At 40.9% G+C, this 20,309-nt stretch overlaps 1 long non-coding RNA gene across 19 annotated transcripts in view; it reads left to right on the top strand.

The window, feature by feature from the left end:
• Positions 1-20,309, top strand: part of LOC147346300 (uncharacterized) — a 452,766-nt gene that overhangs the window by 65,864 nt on the left and 366,593 nt on the right. For 6 of the 19 annotated variants that reach the window (XR_015153514.1, XR_015153512.1, XR_015153511.1 and 3 more), the window contains exon 3: positions 4,714-4,788. The exons of 5 other annotated variants lie outside the window; for them this stretch is intronic. This is a non-coding gene — a long non-coding RNA (uncharacterized LOC147346300). Of the gene's footprint in view, positions 1-106; positions 1,113-4,713; positions 4,789-5,176; positions 5,455-20,309 lie in introns of those variants that run through there. 8 more of the 19 variants (XR_015153526.1, XR_015153523.1, XR_015153525.1 and 5 more) reach the window with 5 other exon arrangements.

The raw sequence follows: 20,309 nt of genomic DNA, 5'->3' as shown, positions 1-20,309 counted from the left end.
ATTTCATTGTCTTCTTTTCATGTTTCTGTTAAATCAGGTGTAATATTATCTTGAGTGTATTGCATCTTTTTTTCTAACTGCTTTAAAGTTTATAATTTTTCCCCAGTTATACTATAGATGATGGAACAACAGACTGGTTCCAAACAGGAAAAGGAGTTCGTCAAGGCTGTTTATTGTCACCCTGTTTATTTAACTTATATGCAGAGTACATCATGAGAAATGCTGGGCTGGAAGAAACACAAGCTGGAATCAAGATTGCCAGGAGAAATATCAATCACCTCAGATATGAAGATGACACCACCCTTATGGCAGAAAGTGAAGAGGAACTCAAAAGCCTCCTGATGAAAGTGAAAGAGCAGAGTGAAAAAGTTGGCTTAATGCTCAACATTCAGAAAACAAAGATCATGGCATCTGGTCCCATCACTTCATGGGAAATAGATGGGAAACAGTGGAAACAGTGTCAGACTTTATCTTTTGGGGCTCCAAAATCACTGCAGATGGTGACTGCAGCCATGAAATTAAAAGACGCTTACTCCTTGGAAGAAAAGTTATGACCAACCTAGATAGCATATTGAAAAGCAGAGACATTACTTTGCCAACAAAGGTCCGTCTAGTCAAGGCAATGGTTTTTCCAGTGGTCATGTATGGATGTGAGAGTTGGACTGTGAAGAAAGCTGAGCGCCGAAGAATTGATGCTTTTGAACTGTGGTGTTTGGGAAGACTCTTGAGAGTCCCTTGGACTGCAAGGAGATCCAACCAGTCCATCCTAGAGGAGATCAGCCCTGGGATTTCTTTGGAAGCAATGATGCTAAAGCTGAAACTCCAGTACTTTGGCCACCTCCTGTGAAGAATTGACTCATTGGAAAAGACTTTGATGCTGGGAGAGATTGGGGGCAGGAGGAGAAGGGGACGACAGAGGATGAGATGGCTGGATGGCATCACTGACTCGATGGACGTGAGTCTGGGTGAACTCCGGGAGTCTGGTGATGGACAGGGAGGCCTGGTGTGCTGTGATTCATGGGGTCGCGAAGAGTCGGACACGACTGAGCGACTGAACTGATACTATGATGTCCCTTGGTGTGGTTTTCTTTATATTTATCTTGTTTATGGTTCCTGACACATCTGAAATCTGTTGATTTTTTATTTCTTACATGTTTTGAAAAATTTTAGTCATTATCTTTACAAATATTACTTAAGCTCCACTTTCTTGCTCTTTTCCTCTGTGACTCCAATTGCATACATATCAGACCATTTTACTATGTTTCGCTTGTCTCTTATTTTCTATTTTTTTTTTCATATATTTCTACCTGTGCTTTAATTTGAATATTTTTTATTGACTTGTCTTTTGAGTTCAGTAATCCTTTCTGCTTTGTCAAATCTGCTGTTAGCATGTCTGAATGAATTTTTAGCTTTATAAATTGTATTTCTCAGTTCTAGAGTGTGTATTTGATTCCTTTTTTTTTTTTTTTTCAGAATCCAGTTATCTGTTGAAATTGTCTAAATTTCAAAATTCATTCATTTTGTTCATCTTCTCTGTTTTCTTTATGTCTATTTATTTTAAAATCTTATATCACTGATATGTATATCAACTGTTTCTAATTCTTTGTTTTTTCTCTTAACTATCAGTAACATTCCTTACCTTATTCCTGTGTCTCATGAAATTTTAAATAATGTAGAGGACATGGCACCCCACTCCAGTACTCTTGCCTGGAAAATCCCATGGGCAGAGGAGCCCGGTAGGCTGTAGTCCATGGGGTTGCTAAGAGTCAGACACAACTGAGCGACTTCACTTTCATGCATTGGAGAAGGAAACGGCAACCCACTCCAGTGTTCTTGCCTGGAGAATCCCAGGGACGGGAGAGCCTGATGGGCTGCTGTCTGTGGGGTTGCACAGAGTTGGACACGACTGAAGCGACTTAGCAGCAGCAGCAGCAGACACAGCCTTCTGGAGAAGGCGATGGCACCCCACTCCAGTACTCTTGACTGGAAAATCCCATGGACGGAGGATCCTGGTAGGCTGCAGTCCATGGGGTCGCTAACAGTTGGACACGACTGAGCGACTTCACTTTCACTTTACACTTTCATGCATTGGAAAAGGAAACGGCAACCCACTCCAGTGTTCTTGCCTGGAGAATCCCAGGGACGGGAGAGCCTGATGGGCTGCTGTCTGTGGGGTTGCACAGAGTTGGACACGACTGAAGCGACTTAGCAGCAGCAGCAGCAGCAGCAGAGGACATTGTATACAAAAGACGAATAAATGCTGAAGTGGGCTTTATTTTTCCCCAGGGAGAGTAATGGGTAAGTTCAGTCCATTTGGGTCTGTGTTAGGATGTCTTGAAGCTTTCCTTAGAATCTGTTATCCTTTTGTTCCAAAGTCTGAAGGACGAGGCCTGGCAAATGTTTGTTGTGGGTTCCTATTTCTACTAGAACTTTGTTGCTTAAGCACCAGATATTGTGGGTGATTTTATTTTGCCTTTTTATCCCTACCCTCCTGCCTCCCATGATATTCCAAGACTCAGCAGCTTTCTTACTAGAAAAACTGCGACATGGGCCTTGGGGATTCTCTAGATTCTAATTCAACATGCCAGCCCATGTAATGTCATAAAAAACTCCACTAGTTTCTTTCTTCTCCAAAGACTGACTCTCTTTCCCAGCAAGCCCAATTTATAATCAATAAGTAATTTCAGCAAATGCCTTCAAGGAAGAGAATAGACATCAATATCAGTTCATGTAAGAAAGGTTCTATCCTTTGTCATGTTAAATTCATTTAATCCTCTTTGCTTTAATAGATATCCAGTGTCTTTAACAATATGATTTTGCCTGGTTGTTGCAGTGGGTCTCATTCTACCTACTACATCCTCCATAGCTACAGAATTTGGAGCAAAGTATGAATAGGAAACTCACAGAGTAATTTTTGCCTTGCTAGACTGCTTTGGGTTACGTCACCAGCCTCTGAGGGTAATCTTATTCTTTAATCTTACCCTTTGTCATAAAATTTGGAGAACTTCCTCATTTAATCACTTGGCCTCTATTTTTAACATGTATTTTGGGGATAATCAGGTATGTCTTGGTATATTGTTGTATAAAACTAGGACATAAAGACATAACCAAGGGTGAGAAATTATGAAAGAAAGCAAGTTATAAATTTTGAAGCATTACAAAGATGTTAACTGTCATGACTGAACATGTACATCAGGTACTGTGATTTCTTGTGTATTTTTTTCTGGATTACTGATACAAATATTGTTCATTGGTTGAAGACTGAGATTAGATACATTTTGACTGAGGCTTATAGAAACTTAGGAAAAACATCAGAGTCCTAAATATGTGTCAAGTGAGTCTCACAGCCTCCCTCAAGCCGATCATAGGTTTTATGAATGATCCAAGTAGAATTTATTTTACAACAACTTTACATTTATGAGAGTGATAAAACTCTCGTAACTTTGCTAGAGCATTGATTGCCTGAGAAGAGCAAATTGACTCTGGCCAAGTTTTGATTGCAATACAAATACGCAAATATTTCTTGAGGACGTGTTATGGTCCCAACACTGTGCTGGGTCTGTTAGGTGCCTGGACACTAAGTAAATCCTGGAACAGCCTTTTAGCTTCTTTGTGCTTCAATTATTCTTCTGGTATTTCTGTTTCATTTATTCTTTTTCAATGTCTTAGACAATATCCTTAACTTTATCAAGTTGTGCTACTCCATTTAGTTAAGTGATTTGTGTGTGTGTGTGTGTGTGTTTTAGGTCAAATAGAACGAGTTAAATAATTTTAGCAACCTCTCTATAATGTTTACTTCTAGGACTTCTTGATGTCATCCCTTTAATCCTTAATCTACCCAGTCATTTACATTTTCTGCTTCTTGTACTTCTACACAAAGCATGTGTGTGTCTTCGTGAGAGAGAGCCTGTGTGCGTTTGTATGTTGACTACAGGTGCTGATAAAGTAGATTCTCAGTAACTTGGCCGAATAAATAATAACAGCCCCTCTCATCTTGAGTAGCATATTTTTGGATGCACAGTTCTGTTTCACATTATTCTTTCAATCAGTCCTCACAGCAGTTCTCTGTATAAAGCTGGTTAGGAATACAGATATACTTTTATATACTAATTATGTGCTTATTAAAGATTAAAATGAGGGAGAACCTCAAGAAAGAACTGTTCTTTATCCAAGAAGAAAACTTTTCTTTATTTCTGATTCATTATCCAAGCTAAGTAGGTTTAGACTGTGGCAATATTGTCTTCTATAGATTCTAAGATGCCAGAATCTTGTGGTGTATGTAAAGGTTTTTTGTGCTCAAGTCAACAAATGGTAGTAGCTCAGTAGATGTGAACTGGCAGAAATGAAAATGGGAATTAACCTCAAGTATTTTTGTGTCATGCCTGCCAGTGGAGGTAGGGAAGACAGCATTTGTAAAATGGCCCATCATTTTCATGAATAGTTCATTCCTCAACTGCTTCCATGAAACTTACACTCTAAGTTAAACAGTATTGGGCTATGCAAATATCAGTATTAGAACAAATGCCCTATTCTTTTAACCCAGTATGGTCCATAAACTATTCCTATTGAGACATTCTTGATCCTTTGTTACATTGGTAACCAACATCTGTATGGTATCTTTCACTTTAACATGCTATTTTAGTTTTTATTTCTCAGTTAATATCCCTAGCAATTTTGTATAACAAGTATTATTCTTTCCATTTCATATTTGAGAAAACTGAAGATTATGGAAACAAAGTGACTTACCTAAGATTACATGTGAGGATGGCATCTGGGATTCAAGCTTGGGTGAGTGATTCATAGGGACGCAAAAGAATCGTGTGTTCTCCCATTGTTGAATGTGGTCTTTCATAATTGTCAATTAGGCCTAGTTTTCTTATAGGTTGCTCAAGTCTTTAATATCCTTAGTGATTTGTTGTCTGCCTATTTTATCAGTTACTGAACAAAGGGTATTAAATTCTCCCACTATGATGGAAGATTTGTCTGTTTCTTTTAGTTCTGAAGACTTTTTTTGCTTTACCTATTTTAGGATTATATTATTAGCTATAAATTTAGGATTGCTGTGTCTTCCTGTGGAAATGACACTTTCTAGTAATACTTTTGTCTTGATATCTAATGTCTAACATAGTATCTGATTTTATTTCTATCTAATTTGCATTATACCATTGCTCTCCAGAGACCATTGGAATGATACAGACCTTCTCCAAATGGCAGAACAAATCAGCTTGTAATACTAATAACATATAGATACATCCTGTACAGAAAATTGTAAATTCCAGGTTAAATTTCTCCTGGCTTCTGGCATATCACTAGCTCGCTTTCAACAGAAGCCAGTTGAGAATACAAACTCATTCTGAAAAGCCAAGCCATAATTAGAAAGTTAATTGACTCTCCCTCAAAATCTAATAATGAATACTGAAGCCAAATATAAATTGCTTTGTATTATCCTTTATTTTGGACTATTTGTCCCTTTGATTCCTTTATTAATGGGGATGATGAAGAGTTGAGTATTTAAGAATGGTCCACTAATCTTACTCTTCACCGTGTTTGAATAGAGCCATTTACTGGCTCTCATCTCTGAGACAGCCTCCGTCATGTATTTGGGGTCAAACATCTCTATCTTGGATGCAGTAAGGAGTGAGCTGGGCATCTGCAGTCAAGGGGATTGGACCACTTTGAGGATCAAGTCATTTGGGAGAAGTGGTTGCAAAGAGTACTGTCTGGGTGCTGAGTTAGCAGTCTGTTTACCTTGAGATCAATCATCACAAAAGCTGCAGGCTCTTCCCAACCTGCCTAAAAGTCAAGTTACTGCCCTGAGAGAGGACAAAGAAACTGCTCAGGAAATCTCCAGCAGGTAGGTCAGTGGACATCAAAGCTTTCCTTAGTAAAATTTTAAAGCCATTTGCTTTAGTTAAGCCATCAGTGGTCAGGGAGAAAGGCAGAAAAAAAAATGACAGTGTCTTTTCCTGATTTGTATTCAGACTAATGCCTCACAATCATCTTTTTAAAAAATTTATTTGTTTATTTGGCTGCGATGGGTCTTAGTTGCGGCACGCAGGCCATGTAGTTGTGCGGTCTGGCTTCAGAGTGCATGGGCTTAGTTGACCTGTGGCATATGGGATCTTAGTTCCCCAACCAGGGATCGAACCCGCATCCCCTGCATTAGAAGGTGGATTATTAACCACTGGACTACCAGGGAAGTCCCATAATCATCTTTAATCAGGAATTTCAATTTCTATATTCCTTCTTTAGCCACGTAGTTACCAAGTCACACCCCATAAGTCATGAAACCTTGGGGTAAATAAAAAATAACACCGATTCACAAAAAAGTTGGCTAACCCTAGCCTAGATGATGATGGGGAAAAACTGGTTGCCTTTTATTTCTTGTCCTAATGTGAGAGATTCCACTTCTCGGTTAAAATGCTCACCAAGTGCTGAATCCCCCATTCTGTTACTTCTGCTTCCACTTCTGAAAAATTCTGAGGCATTTTACTACCTCTAGCTTTATTGATTGGAGAAGGCAATGGCACCTCACTCCACTACTCTTGTCTGGAAAATCCCATGGATGGAGGAGCCTGGTGCGCTGCAGTCCATGGGATCGCACAGAGTTGGACACGACTGAAGTGACTTAGCAGCAGCAGCAGCAGCAGCAGCTTTATTGATGGGACTATCTTTAAGCCTGTAATCTTCATTAAACACTAGCTTCAGTTGCAGAGCTCTACTGGGAACATGAAGCCTCCATATAATCCATCCCCTTTCTAAAAATTTCAAAGGTTGGTTTCAAAATATACAGTGAATGTGGTCATTAATTTAACTTTTCATTTAAGAGCAAATGTCAAAGGTAATAAAGAGCCAAACCATTCAATGCATATAGATTCCAGAACTGAGAATGAATCTCCCTTATGTGTGTATTTATTTGCATTCTTATTAGCTGAATGAACCTTATGGGGGTTTATATACATAGTTTGGGGAACAGAAACACAGAACTTGTCCTGTTTCATCACATGTGTGCTGAATAATTTGGGTTGATAAAGGGTCAATAATAATAAGGGCTTCCCTCATAGCTCAGTTGGTAAAGAATCTGCCTGCAATGCAGGAGACCCTGGTTCGATTCCTAGGTTGGGAAGATCCCCTGGAGAAGGAAATGGCAACCCACTCCAGTATTCTTGCCTGGAGAAGCCCATGGACAGAGGAGCCTGGCAGGCTACAGTCCATGGGTTCCAAGAGTCTAACATGACTTAGCAACTAAACCACCACCTACGGGTCAATATCCACAGTGATTTGTTTACTTAATATTTTATTTTATTATTTATTTTGCTGCTCTGGGTCTTATGTGTGGCATATGGGATCTGGTACCCTGACCAGGGATTGAACTCGTGCTGCCTTGGGAGTGTAGGGTCTTAGCCACTGGACTTCCTGGGAAGTCCCCACAGTGAGTTATTAAGACTTTCCCAGGTTCGATTCCAGTGGCTGTGACTGCATTAGAGAACTGAAACTCCAGAGTCCTATTTGCACATCAGTTGTTAGTATTCTAAAATATTTCCAGATAGTAATATCCTTCTTTATTTTTGAAATCAAAGAAGAACATACAAACTTGCATGACTGGGAGATTGTTGAAAGGTGTACAGGGCTGGTAATTAATGCCCTGTTTGTATTCTTGCACAATTTCCTCACCAATCATTATTGTTTTGCCAAATTCTAAGGTAGTTACAAATGCACAACTTTTGATACTAAGCAAAGCTGAATTTCTCTCCTTGTTATTCTATCAACCTTCTACTCCCAGCAATTTACTCACTCATTTTCACTTCATAGAACCTGTATAAGTCAAACCAGATCCTTCAGCATCACCCTATCCTCATTCAGGATTGAAACAACCCATTTTTTTGTTCACATATTATGTTTTTACTTACCTACCTTCACCTGAGCAACTTCTGCACCCATATTCTTTCAGCAGTTTCCATTATATAAAAGCCTTGACTCATTTATACTTTTATGCTTATACATTAGTTGCCTCATTTATTTATTCACATATTTGCTGAGCACCTACTATGTAGCTCCTACTAGGGGGGTGTCCCAGGTGTCGCTAGTGGTAAAGAACCCGTCTGCCAGTGCAGGAGACGTAAGAGACTCAGGTTGATCCCTGAGTCAGGAAGATCCCCTGGAGAAGGGCATGGCAACCTACTCCAGTCTTGCCTCGAGAATCCCATGGACAGAGGATCCCGGTAGACTATACAGTCCATAGGGTCTCCCAGAGTCAGAAATGACTAAAGCGAATCATTCAGACCTTACTGGGCAGCAGGCACTGGGCAGTGTCTTGGCACATGAAGAAAAACTCAGTCTTTCATAGCGTCTTATTAATTTTCCCAACTCAGTCTTTCTTGGGTCCAACCACACTCATCTCCTCAGTCACCATCCTTGTTATTGTTCCTACTAGACTCCCAGTGTGACCTGTACATAACCTGGTCTTTCAGCATCTATTATGGTCTTTGACCCTCTGTTCTCCACACTGGATGCAAGATGGATGTATTAGATTCAAATCTTTGATTATGTTGCCTATCTTCCAGGTTAAAACTGTTCAGTGACTTTCTATCCCTCCAAAATTAAGTAAAAAAAAAAAAGTCTTACAGCATGATTATAAAGACTGATAATCTATCCCTTCAGCCTAGCCTGTGCCTTTCTCTCCCTGTCTCTCTAAACTTGGCCATTCTTTCTTGTAGATCAAGTTCCCTCTAAGAGCCTTCAACCCTGCTGTTCCTACTCCTTCAAATACTCTTTCCATCCCTCCAGCTGTTAACTCAGATCTCAGCTGCATTGTTACAACCTCAGGAAAGTCTAGAGCCTTCCCGATCAGGCCAAATCCCCATTTTTTGGCTCTTAGAGCACTCGGTCTTTCTCCTGTTTGTTCTTCTGAGTGCACTCCTGTCCTGCAAGGTTGGCATGGTCATTCAGTTACTGTCTGCATCCTCCATGAGACTGTGAGCCTCCTGGAAGCAGGAGCCCGGGGTGATTGTGTTCTCTGCTGTGCTTCTCGTGTCTAGCCTGGTGTTTGACACCCAGTAGGTGCCCATACAAACTTACTGATTAATGAATATTTTATCTCACAGGAGTTAGAATTGTAAGAACCTTACAATGATTCTTAACATTGAGGGGTTAGAGTCAAGAAGGGTAGAATCCTCCTTGATGGGTGTGGCCATCAAGAGCATCACAGGCCTTCAGAATTGGTATGCAACCTCTTTGGTGACTTTGGATTTTTTTCATGATTATGGGAAAGAGTGCATCACTTTCATCATATTCTAAAAGGAGAAAGTGACTTTAAAATGTTAATCAGCACTTGAGGGAGACTTGGAGATCTTATTTTTGTTCGTTTTATCATTCTTTAAGATTGAGCTACTCACACGACCTTTTGCTTCTTTGGTAACATGGCACGATATTTATGAAGGCCCAGAAGGACTGTGCTTAGTGATAACATTAAGCACATTCAGAAACACTAGGAGTTGCAATGAATTTGAATGAGAATTCAACTTGAATTTGTTGGGTTTTTTCCTTTAAAGAGCAGAGACCTGGCCATCGGCAGGTGAAAATTAAATTGCAGAGAAAGGATGATAGGTACAGACTTATTGCTAAAATTCAGTGAGTGGTCCAGTGGGAATCCATGACTGTTGGAAATTAATGCAGAGTGACAGATTGATGCTTTGAGCAGAATTTTTTTTCTCTCACACAAACAAGTCTGTAATTAAAGCATTTTATGTTTATATAGTTGTCACATCCAATAATTTAAAATTATCCTAATTTAAAACAGCATTTAAGAAACTCTAATTAGACTGTTAATATTATGAATTTTCAAGTACTCATGTTCTCTTTCGCTGATTAAAATTAAGAGGGAAAAAAATGCCCCACATCAGCCAGCCAGTACCTGATTCTAGACGTGATAGTTAACTTAAGGTGAGCATATGGTTTATATACTCTGAAAACAGGGAGAAAAATCCTACATTCCTTGCTCAATTTCTCATTCAAGTCAGGGAGCAGATTATTAATTTTCTCAAGTAGTTTTGATCATGTCATAAAATAAGAGTTTAGCTTTAAGGAATTAATAAAAGTCAGTAGCTCCTGAGAAGTCACTCATTTAAAAATCTTGTCCATCTCAAAAAAAGTGGGGGGAAAGAGTAAACACAATGTAAAAAAGATTAGAATGTATTTGTTTCAATACTGTGCTTTAAAGGTTGAAATAGATTTGATGTCTATGTATATGGAGAGAAGGGTCATTTTTTTCTTGATTACAACCCCCAAGAGAAATGTGGATGGCTAGCAGTCAAATCTCCATCACTTTGACTGCAAAAGTTGTGCCAATTAAAGACGGTTGGAGCTCTCCAAGCTCAGAATGATGTTGCCAGACTTTTTCTTCAATTGTTCTGAAGCGCTAAATGTGAAAACAAATCTCTTAGATTACCACAGGGCTGGAAAAAGAAGAGCTGGAAGAGCCAGCAACAAATCACAACAAAGCATAGAAGTGTCACCTTCCTGATATAAGCAGGGGCAGGGTTTCTGCAGAAGGATTTTTCAGATGGAAAGGAAGGGGAGCCATTTCCAGTTCCTATCACCCAGCAGTTTTATTCTTCAGAATATTCTCAAGAGAAACTCTGAAGCTTGTACAACTGGAGATGTGTACCCGATAGTTTGCCCCCATCTTGATAACAGTGGAAGCCCAGAAACAATCCAAATGCCCATTAGTTGCAGACTGGTTGACTCAATAGAGAGTCTTCATACAGTGCCATTGTGTGATAGATTAAATAAACTACAGGGTGACACCACAATATGGATTGAGTTTGGTGATGTATGATTAAGTGAAAAGAGTAGGTTCCAACATACTGTACCTTTTTATTAAGTTGAAAGTAAGATGGTGCAAGTGAACCGAATAAAAAGAAAAGCAAGGGAACAATGAGCATGGAATTTAGGGTGCTGGTTACTCTGGGCAGGTGTGGAAGAGGCAAGGATTTGAGATAAGGAAACACCACCTGTGGTGGGTTATCTTCAAGGTCTTGGCTTTGGTTTTGGGTGATGAGTTTGTAGGTGCTTGTGACATGATTAAAAATAAAAGAAACTGAGGGGCCATGTATGAACCAAGGATGAATGTATATCTTGAACTCAAAGAAGCAGTTCAAGGGGGAATAAAAACAACCCAAAGGATACTTAATGAACTTCCTCATGCTGAGGCTGAGAGTGGGTTGGAAGAGGAGCCAGGAAGATTCTGTCAAGTCACTATTGGTTTTCTTTCATGAAAAAAAAAATGATATATTAAAATAAAGAAAATGAAACTTCAAAATTCAGAGACTTGGGATTAAAAAAAATGAGAGAAATTAAAAATAAAAGCTTTATTTTTTCCCAGAAGAATTATAGAGAATTAAAACTGGGGCCTTGTATATCCTATTCTTTGAGGCCAACTCAAACTCTCACTTCTTTTATGCAGACTTAATATTTTTGAGCTCATTATAAAGAACAAAAATTTTAAACATACACAAAATTACAATAGTGTGCTAACTCCCATATGTACACATCTCCCAGATTCAATAGTTACATTATGCTGCTGCTGCTGCTGCTAAGTTGCTTCAGTCGTGTCCGACTCTGTGTGACCCCATAGACGGCAGCCCACCAGGCTCCGCCGTCCCTGGGATTCTCCAGGCAAGAACACTGGAGTGGGTTGCCATTTCCTTCTCCAAAGCAGGAAAGTGAAAAGTGAAAGTGAAGTCGTTCAGTCCTGTCCGACTCTTAGTGACCCCATGGACTGCAGCCTACCAGGCTCCTCCATCCATGGGATTTTCCATGCAAGAGTCCTGGAGTGGGGTGCCATTGCCTTCTCTGAGTTACATTATGAGCACACTATAATTTTGCCGACTCTTTCATACTTCTCTGGTGTTTTTGAAGCAAATTCCATTACATATTTTACATGTAAACATAATAGGATGTGTCCCTAAAAACTAGTTTATGTGTCTAGAAACAAATTTCCACTTGGATGATTTCTTGTTTTATAATCTATCCCAAGATCATTTTATTAACACAGTTTAGTTTCAGAAATCTATTTGCATGTAATTCATTTTATGTTAGGTGTAAAAAAAAGGGCTCAATACAGATTTTCTAGATAGAAAATTATGTCATCTGTAAATGAAGTTTTATCTCTTTCATTTAAATATTCACATCTTATTTCCTTTCCATGTCTTATTGCATTGGCTGGGTCTTTCAGAACAGTGTTGAGTAATTCTGGTGATTCTAATCATCATTGTTCTGTCTTTAATGGAAATGCTTAGAAAATTTCAGAATATGGAATTTACTGTAGGTTGATACTGTTTGTCAAGGAGTTTCTTTTTCTTTTTACCTCATTAAATGTTTTTTGAAAATTAGAAATAAATATTGAATTTTATCAAATATGTTTGTATCGTGTATTTAGAGAATGATACAGGTTTTCTTCTTTCTTCTGTGTTAGAAATAACATTAATGAATTCCCTAACGTTGAACTATTCTTGCATTCCTGGAATAGAATTTACTTGCTTGGGATTTATTATTCTTTTAATACAATATTATTTAGAGTTGATCATCCATATTATTAGGTAAGATGGCTCTGTACTACTCTTTGATTTAGGTTTCAGGAAAGGTTAGCCTTCAGGATTCCTTGGAAAGATTTGTGTGTGTGTGTGCTTTAGAAATATTAAGTAGCATGTAACTCATTTTTAAAATCATCTAGACGATGTCATTTTGGAGATCAAGTTATGCTGCTCTTCTTCCTATTTGCAATCTTCCACCAAATATTTAATATTTCTCCAAGCTTTACAAAAGACAGTTGCATTGAGAATGAAGTTTGTGTTTAGCAAATCCTCCAGGGATCGGGACCTGTGTGCCTTAGAAGGCAGCAGGAGTTACAAATAACAAAAAAAAAAAAAAAAAAGTTTTTTCTACAGAATACTGAAATTTAAGCCAAGGCATTTATTTATTTTTAAACTTTTATGTATTTATATATTTATTTTTGGCTGTGCTGAGTCTTCATTGTTCTCTTTGCAGACTTTTCTCTAGCTGCAGCGAGCAAGGGCTACTCTGTAGATGTGCTCGGATGTCTCCTCCTCTTGTTGTGGAACACACTCTAGGCACTAGGGCTTCAGTAGTTGTGACTTGAAGGCTTAGTTGGGATGTGGGATCCTCCCAGACCAGGGTTTGAACCCATGTTCCCTGCATTGGTGGGCAGATTCTTAATCACTGGTCCACCAGGAACGCCCCACCAAGGCATTTACTTATGTGTGGACCAAGAGTGAGCGTGTTCTTCAGTGCCATTTGCCTTCAGCATACACGAAGTCATATCTGGAATCAAGTAGAACAGCACCATGTCTCCAGCCCATTATAGTGAGGTGTGAGCCTGCCTGTATAGATTAATGCTCTAGCCAGCTTCCCAGTTAACACACTCATTAATTTGTCTCCATCGAGAGTAGATCTTTGTCTCTATTTACTTACCTAGTCTCTTACCTCTTCTGAGAGGTATAAGAAATCTTTTTCTTTCTGTTTGGTTGGAGAATGTTGCTATATGAGTTTTTCTTTTTCCTTTTTGGACTGTTCTGTACCCTACTTTTAGTATTATTCATTGGGTACTAAAAATATTTATATCAGTCCACTGTGTATATAAGCTACTATCAAGGTTCCAACAACTTTAAGGGGAGAGTCTAGTGATCAAAGAAGCAAAGTCTTATTCCAAAATGGCATTTGTTTGGGAAGTCACAGCCCTCAAGAGAATTGTCTTGGTCTTCCCCCTGAGCCTGTTACCCTGCCGCCCACTGGACCCTGCTTCCCTCCACGACTCCCTCCACTCCTATCCTGTGCTTGGCACGATATTACTCTGCTTTCTTCATAATTTTTATCACTTGTTGAACTCTCAAATTTGTTGGTGTACCTATTAATTATCTGTCTCTCCACCGAAATACAAACACTCTGAGGGGCTTTGTCAGTCTTATACTCCATTGCATTCTGGGTGCCTAGATTAACTTAGCACTTAATAAATGAATACAGGGCCAGGGGTGAGGGTCTGGAGTCCCAGGATCAGCTGTCCCCCAAGAGGCCTCCTGTGGCAGCAGGGTCCCGGAGATCTCTCACCAGGCAAGGCAGGTCATGGCCTCCCCAAGACTTGCATGGTGACGATGGCGTGGGCTTTCCCAGCAGGGTTGGGGGATGCTATGTGTTCAGAATTGTAAGAGTTTTCCTAATTCCTTTAAAGAGGGAAAGAAGGAGAATGACACCAGCCAAGGAATCCTTGAAAAAAGTCGCCTGCCTATTGTCTGTTCCCATTTCTCTCTTCATTCACTGTGCTAAGCTTTTCAGATGTGGACGTGTGGCTTTCTGAGAGCAGGAAGAGCTCTTGGTGTAATCAGAGGCCCGGTGATGACAGAGAACATTCCGTACCTGTCTTTGATTACTTGGGTAAGCTTAACCTCAATTAAGGAGACAGAGTGTTCACCTGATGGGTTTGCGGTGGGCAGATGGTGCTCACACAGCTGTTCCAGGATGCCAGGTGGAGGGAGGGCGTTGAGATGGAAGTGAGGGCACCCTCTTCTCAGGGAGTCACCCTGCCATCTGCTCCAAGGTGACTGTGTTTCAAAGGAGGCACGTTAACTTGTTCAGGGAACAGCTTTGCAGGACAGATGTTGCTGTGTAAGTCACCTGTTGGGGTGTGAACGTGTTTAAAGGGAGGGGAGCAGTTTACTCCCTCCCACTGACGAGAGCAGGAAAAGAACATGGCGCAGTGTGTGCGCATGGAATGTTCTCACGATTGACCCGATGCCTGTGAAGAGAGTGGGAAATTGTTTCCTTTTCAGATGGGAGGCTCGGGCAGCCAAACCAGAGATGTAGTTGTGTGATCTAAAACAGAATGCAGGGGAGAGAAGGAAAAAAAAAAAAATCAGGTGGTTCCAGTTACCTTTGGAGATAATGAACAAATGGCAGTACACTTTTCATTTGCTCCGTGGCTATGTGTGACTGCTTTGCCATTCAGAGTGGAATTTTCCACCTGAGCCAATGGATTAACTCCTGCTTATTTAGCTAATCCATTTTACTTTTGGGGTGTCACCTGCTCTTCCATTCAGCAAACTGAGTATTTAGAAAGCTTCGTGCTGGATGCGATCAAAGATACAAGGACAAATCAGATAAAATTCCTTCTTCTCACATGATTAGGCTGGTGGCAGGGGTCAGACACGTAAATACACAGTCTGATTTTTGTAAATTCTAGGAGAGCTCCTTCTCTCTGTGTGCTTTGAGGTTGTCTGAATCTGGGCTAGAGGATGAATGTGGATTCCACCCTTTTCTGATTGAACTGAAACTCCTGCCATTCCAAATGAAATTCTTTAAGAAACTTCTACTTATCTAACTTCCGAGTTCCTTGTTTAATAACAAGAATAGAAAATAAGTGAGTTCTGGGGGGAAGGAGTATGGGTGGCTTTGTTGGCGGGGAAGAAGGGGGAGCCAATTGGGGAGAAAGAGAGGAAGGGATGTCTGTATAGGAAGACTAGCTAATGTCAAGGAAGAAAAGGAATCTTAAAGCCATTTAGCCCTCAGGGTGATTCTGGGGGAAGAACTATGGTTGTACTGCAGAGGGGACACGTGGGGTGAGGCAGAAGGTGTGTAGCCCAGGGAGATGGGGAATTGGAGGAGGAGCTGGACTCTGTTCAACTGTCTTGAACTGTCTTGGGGCAGTGACTTGGCTCATTTTAACCCACCTTTCTGTCTACTGGCTCACAGAGTAGTGTGGAACTGACCGATATGGGCACTGAAGCCTGATGAGCCCTGTTCTGAAGTTTTGGACTCTCATGGCAAGCTGGTGGAAAGGGGGATGGTGGGTCTTTTCTTTGGGGCTCACTGCCTGCGGGAAGCCCAGCGATGCATTATACCAGAAAGAGTTCTGTCACCAGCCTTCCTTCGCTGCAAGTGGCTTTCTGTCCCATTTGTACAAACCTTACATGCTCCCTTTGTCTGTTGTGTTTGTCTTCTGCTGCTGTGTGTGGTATTTCCCGTGGTTTGGTCACGGAGATGGTTTTTAAAAATGTGTTCCTGTTGTCAGACCGAATTGTGAGCTGAAACTGAATCTCCCTTTAGGCAGAAATACGGATGCCATGTTGCCTTCTGTGCGCCACTTTTAAATCATCCTCTTGTCAACAACTGAGTTTACTGTTTATCTCATTTTCTTCACTCTCAGCTGAATTTGGAAAGTCAAAATATTTATAGATAACAGGAGAAAGATAGTACTACAGAGGTCTGTGCTTACTTTTCCCAACTGCTATGCTGCACTTGTGCTCCATTTTCTGATATGCAAAGCTCCAGAGAATGGTGACAGCATAGCCCTTACCCATATGATTGGTTAAGCTACAGCTTACGAGGGTCTATTAGCATCTCAGGATTGTGTCTCTTAAAACAGGAGGCTTGGTCTCCATTAGCCCTTACCTTGCCCATTATAATGTGGTTGATTGATTGTTCTGAGCTGAATATCTGGCCAAAGTGAAGGAAATAGGAATATTTCTCTTGGAAACTGCAGTTCATAATCTAACAGAGGAGTATTGTTAACAGATGAGTCATCTTTACAGATGTTGGGAAGGTCTAGGAACTTCAGTCCTTGATGTTCTGTAGGGACGAGTTGAATGAGGAGATGATGGATGCAGAAAGAGAGAGAAGGCAGAGAGGCGAGTAGAAAAAGGGATCTGAGCTTCTGTTGTTTTCCTTCTCTTCCTCCTTCTTCTGCCCCCTCCTTTGTAGTTCTCTGTCCCCTCCCACGTCTTTCCTTCTAGACGACCTCCTCATCTTTTATGATATGCATCAATCTGGCCTCCCTGGGCTTCTCTAGTTTGCCAGTTATGTCCAGTAGCACCAGTCAGCTCAACTGAAGCAGACCGTTCTTTCATCTCCCAGTCTTCTTGGTCTGGTCCTTTGGTGGAGGGACACGTTCTGCACTCTTTGTAGTGTGAGTGGGCCTGTAAATCATTGGAACCTCCTGTCCCAGTCTGATCAAGTAGAGGAACCATCCTCTGGGTCTGATATTTTGACTTAGAGTGGATATATGATCATTTTGACTCAAGCAGAACTGTCATAAAGCCCTCCCTGGGAGTGACTGTAGAGAGATAGGTTTTTTTGTTTTTTTTTTTGAGGTTGCTAAACTGAAGTAGATGAGAGCCTGTCATGGCTATTTTCCCTGGCACTTAAGAGGTTGGAATGTAAAGGCAAGAATTAAAAATAGAACTATGAGTTGGAGAAAGAGAAACAGCTCTGATGCCATGGTACCTCTTCCTGAATTCTTGGATCTCTTACCATGACAATAGCCTGTTCAGCACCCGAATTTCCCCAGATACAGGATCCAAGAGACATCCTTTTCCTTGCACATTCGGTCCTGTTCAACAACATATCCATAAGACATTTGGTCTACACCACAGGGCCTTTCATATTTGATTCTATCCAAAACCATGGACCAAATATCTTAATGAATATTTTGGACAGGACCAAATGTCCACCAGCCATCCTTTTTGTTTAAGCTGATTTGAACTGTGTTTCTATTATGAACTGATATTAGCACAAGAAAGAGCAAATGGCGGGGTAGTGAAAGGTTGTTGCTGAACCACGAAAAGATGCCGGGATTCTTGGCCTCCAAAAGAGACGAATTCATTCTGGGCCCAGAGGCGAGGCTTGATCACTCAGAGCTTTTGTGTAATAAAGTTTTATTAAAGTATAAAGGAGATAGAGAAAGCTTCTGACATAGACATCAGAAGGGGGCAGAAAGAATACCTGCCTGCTAGTTTTAGCTGGATGTTATATAGTTACTAGCAGTCTGTTAATGAAAGAAAGGAATGTCTTAAAACTCAGAGAATGGCACCAGGCCCCTCATCCATAAGATGTATTTTGGGATAATCTTAGCACCAGATGAATCATCCCAGGCCATAAAACAATTGACTTGAATCTTGTAGAAAGGCAGATTACCATAGAAATAGTTTCGTTTACATAGATTAGGGGAACAATGTCTGCTTTGTCAAATCGGTTCTGAGACATTAGGCAAACCGACTTGAAGACAGAGTCTGGGGTAAATGCATAGTACATTAACATAGCTTAAGACAAACATTTCCATAAGAAGAATGCATTGGTTAACTCAAGGTTTGAGAATAGTTAACTTCAGGTGGAACCAGGTGTCATTATGGCAACACAGTATTTTAACAGAAACCTCTTTGTAAATTTGTATAGAGAAGGGGAAAAAATGTATCACTAGTTTGTTTCCTCCTGCTGCTTAAGAAAGAGAAAAAATGTCTGACACTTGCAGCCTATTTCCTCAGCTTGGAGACCCCTGGCCTTCCTGCCTGTTACCCTCTCAGTAGAGAGGCTTTCTGCATGTATCCTCAGGTTAACTAGAGTTGATTCTCGTTAGCTGCTACCAATAAAATCTTAACCAATACTTTGGGAAAGTAGTATATTTGAAGATGGCCACCTGCACAACCATGGCCAGTGCTCTGCTTTGTCATGTGTCCAAAGTGTGAATACAGTCCCGTGGAGTTGTTTTAAAGGCTGTTTAATTGGTCTCACGTCCACTCTGGTCTCCATTTATATAAACTCACTCTTTGTGTCAGATCTTGTCTGTTAACACTCAGCAGTCTCCCTGCTCTTCTTCCTTTCCTTTTGTATTTCAGAGGCTAAGATCCTGGAAATTAAATTTCTTGAACTCCTAACCAGAGGGTTTCCATTAGATTCTGCAAATAAGAGTCACTTGGGTGAGGTATGGAAGGGACAGCTACTCTCCAGATCAGCTGTGGAAAGGTGTGTAGGTGTCAGCAGGTGGCAGATAGAGGGGTTTGGGGTGTTTTCTTGGGTTTTCCTGGAAGTCTCTTCAGTACTGCAGGCAACTGACATGATTAGCAGGAGCTTCAAGCTGTTTCTAGGTGTCCTCCGGAGGACTAACTATTGGAGCTATTGGTGGCTGAAATTATTGTCAGCAGCTCCCTTCCGATTCCTGACTTTTCTCATTTCCTGAGAGCCAGCAACCTTCCTGACCATTGCTCATGTAGTCCTTCCAGTGTTAATGTAGGCCTCCAATTTCCTATATTCAATCCCTTCTTCACTGAGATACCTAAAGTGACTTCTGTTCATCTGACAAAACCTGTTTGAATCATTTTCTCTTAGATCATGATATGGAGAAGGACCAAGAAAGATCATGCAGTGATGGTCAAAATGATCATCCTTCAACTCTGAAAAATGGGAAGACCCCATTGTCTTTCCTCCTGCTAGAGTGGAAGTATCAAATCTAGTCCTCTCAGAGGCCTCGAGGGAAATGATCTGTTGTATTACACACTCAGAAAGCTAAGTCTCTTTAGAAGGAGGTAGGGTTCTCAGGATTACTTGTCTGGATGGGAAGAACTCATTGTGTACATCTGTTGAATTCTAGTTATAAATGAAGGGGAAAGTGGGCCATTGGTCCAAATCCCAAATTACAAAGATTGTGTCCTGGCTTTGGGAATTTGATTGGTTCAGCTGCTTGGAACAGTGCAGTCTTCTTGCTTCTCTTTGAAAAGTGAAAGTTGCTCAGTTGTGTCTGACTCTTTGCGACCCCATGGGACTTATACAGTCCATGGAATTCTCCAGGCTGGAATACTGGAGTGGGTAGCCTTTCCCTTCTCCAGGGGATCTTCCCAACCCAGGGATTGAACCCAGGTCTCCCACACTGCAGGTGAATTCTTTACCAGCTGAGCCACAAGGGAAGCCCAAGAATACTGCAGTGGGTAGCCTATCCCTTCTCCAGATATCAAACTGGGGTCTACTGCACTGCAGGCGGATTCTTTACTAACTGAGCTATGAGGGAAGCCATTGCTTCTCTTTGGCTGTGTTAAATTTTGCCCTTGAATGTCATGAACACTGCATTGCCATCCCTCAGTGACCTCTCGAGTATTAGTCAGGGCTTATTAGGCTTTGCCGCAGTAACCAACAACTCCAGCATCTCAGGAGCTTATGGTTTTTCATCATGACTCCCAGTCCATGTCTGCCTAGATAGCTCTCCTGGGCAGCATTCCTTCAAGCAGTGATGTGGGGCCCAAGCTTTGTCCACAGTGCGGTGACACCACCCTCAGACCTTGCATTGTCACTGTTGAAGGGGTGAGAAAGGACCAGGATCACACAGTGGTTTTGTTTTCAGGCCTGGCTATGTCAGATATTGCTGCAACCTGCATTATGTTGGCCAGAACCTAGTCATAAGGTAGGCTTGGAAGTGTGCTCTTTCAGTGTTTTTAAAGCATTTGACTCTGTGTGTGCTAAGTTGCTTTAGTCAT

This window comes from Bos grunniens, chromosome 24 (genome assembly GCF_055505025.1).
Source record: "Bos grunniens cultivar Pamir isolate PY7600 chromosome 24, Bosgru_T2T1.0, whole genome shotgun sequence".
Classification (NCBI taxonomy): Eukaryota; Metazoa; Chordata; class Mammalia; order Artiodactyla; family Bovidae; genus Bos; species Bos grunniens.
Note: the sequence above shows the minus strand (reverse complement) of the source record. Positions and strands in the feature narration are given on the sequence as shown.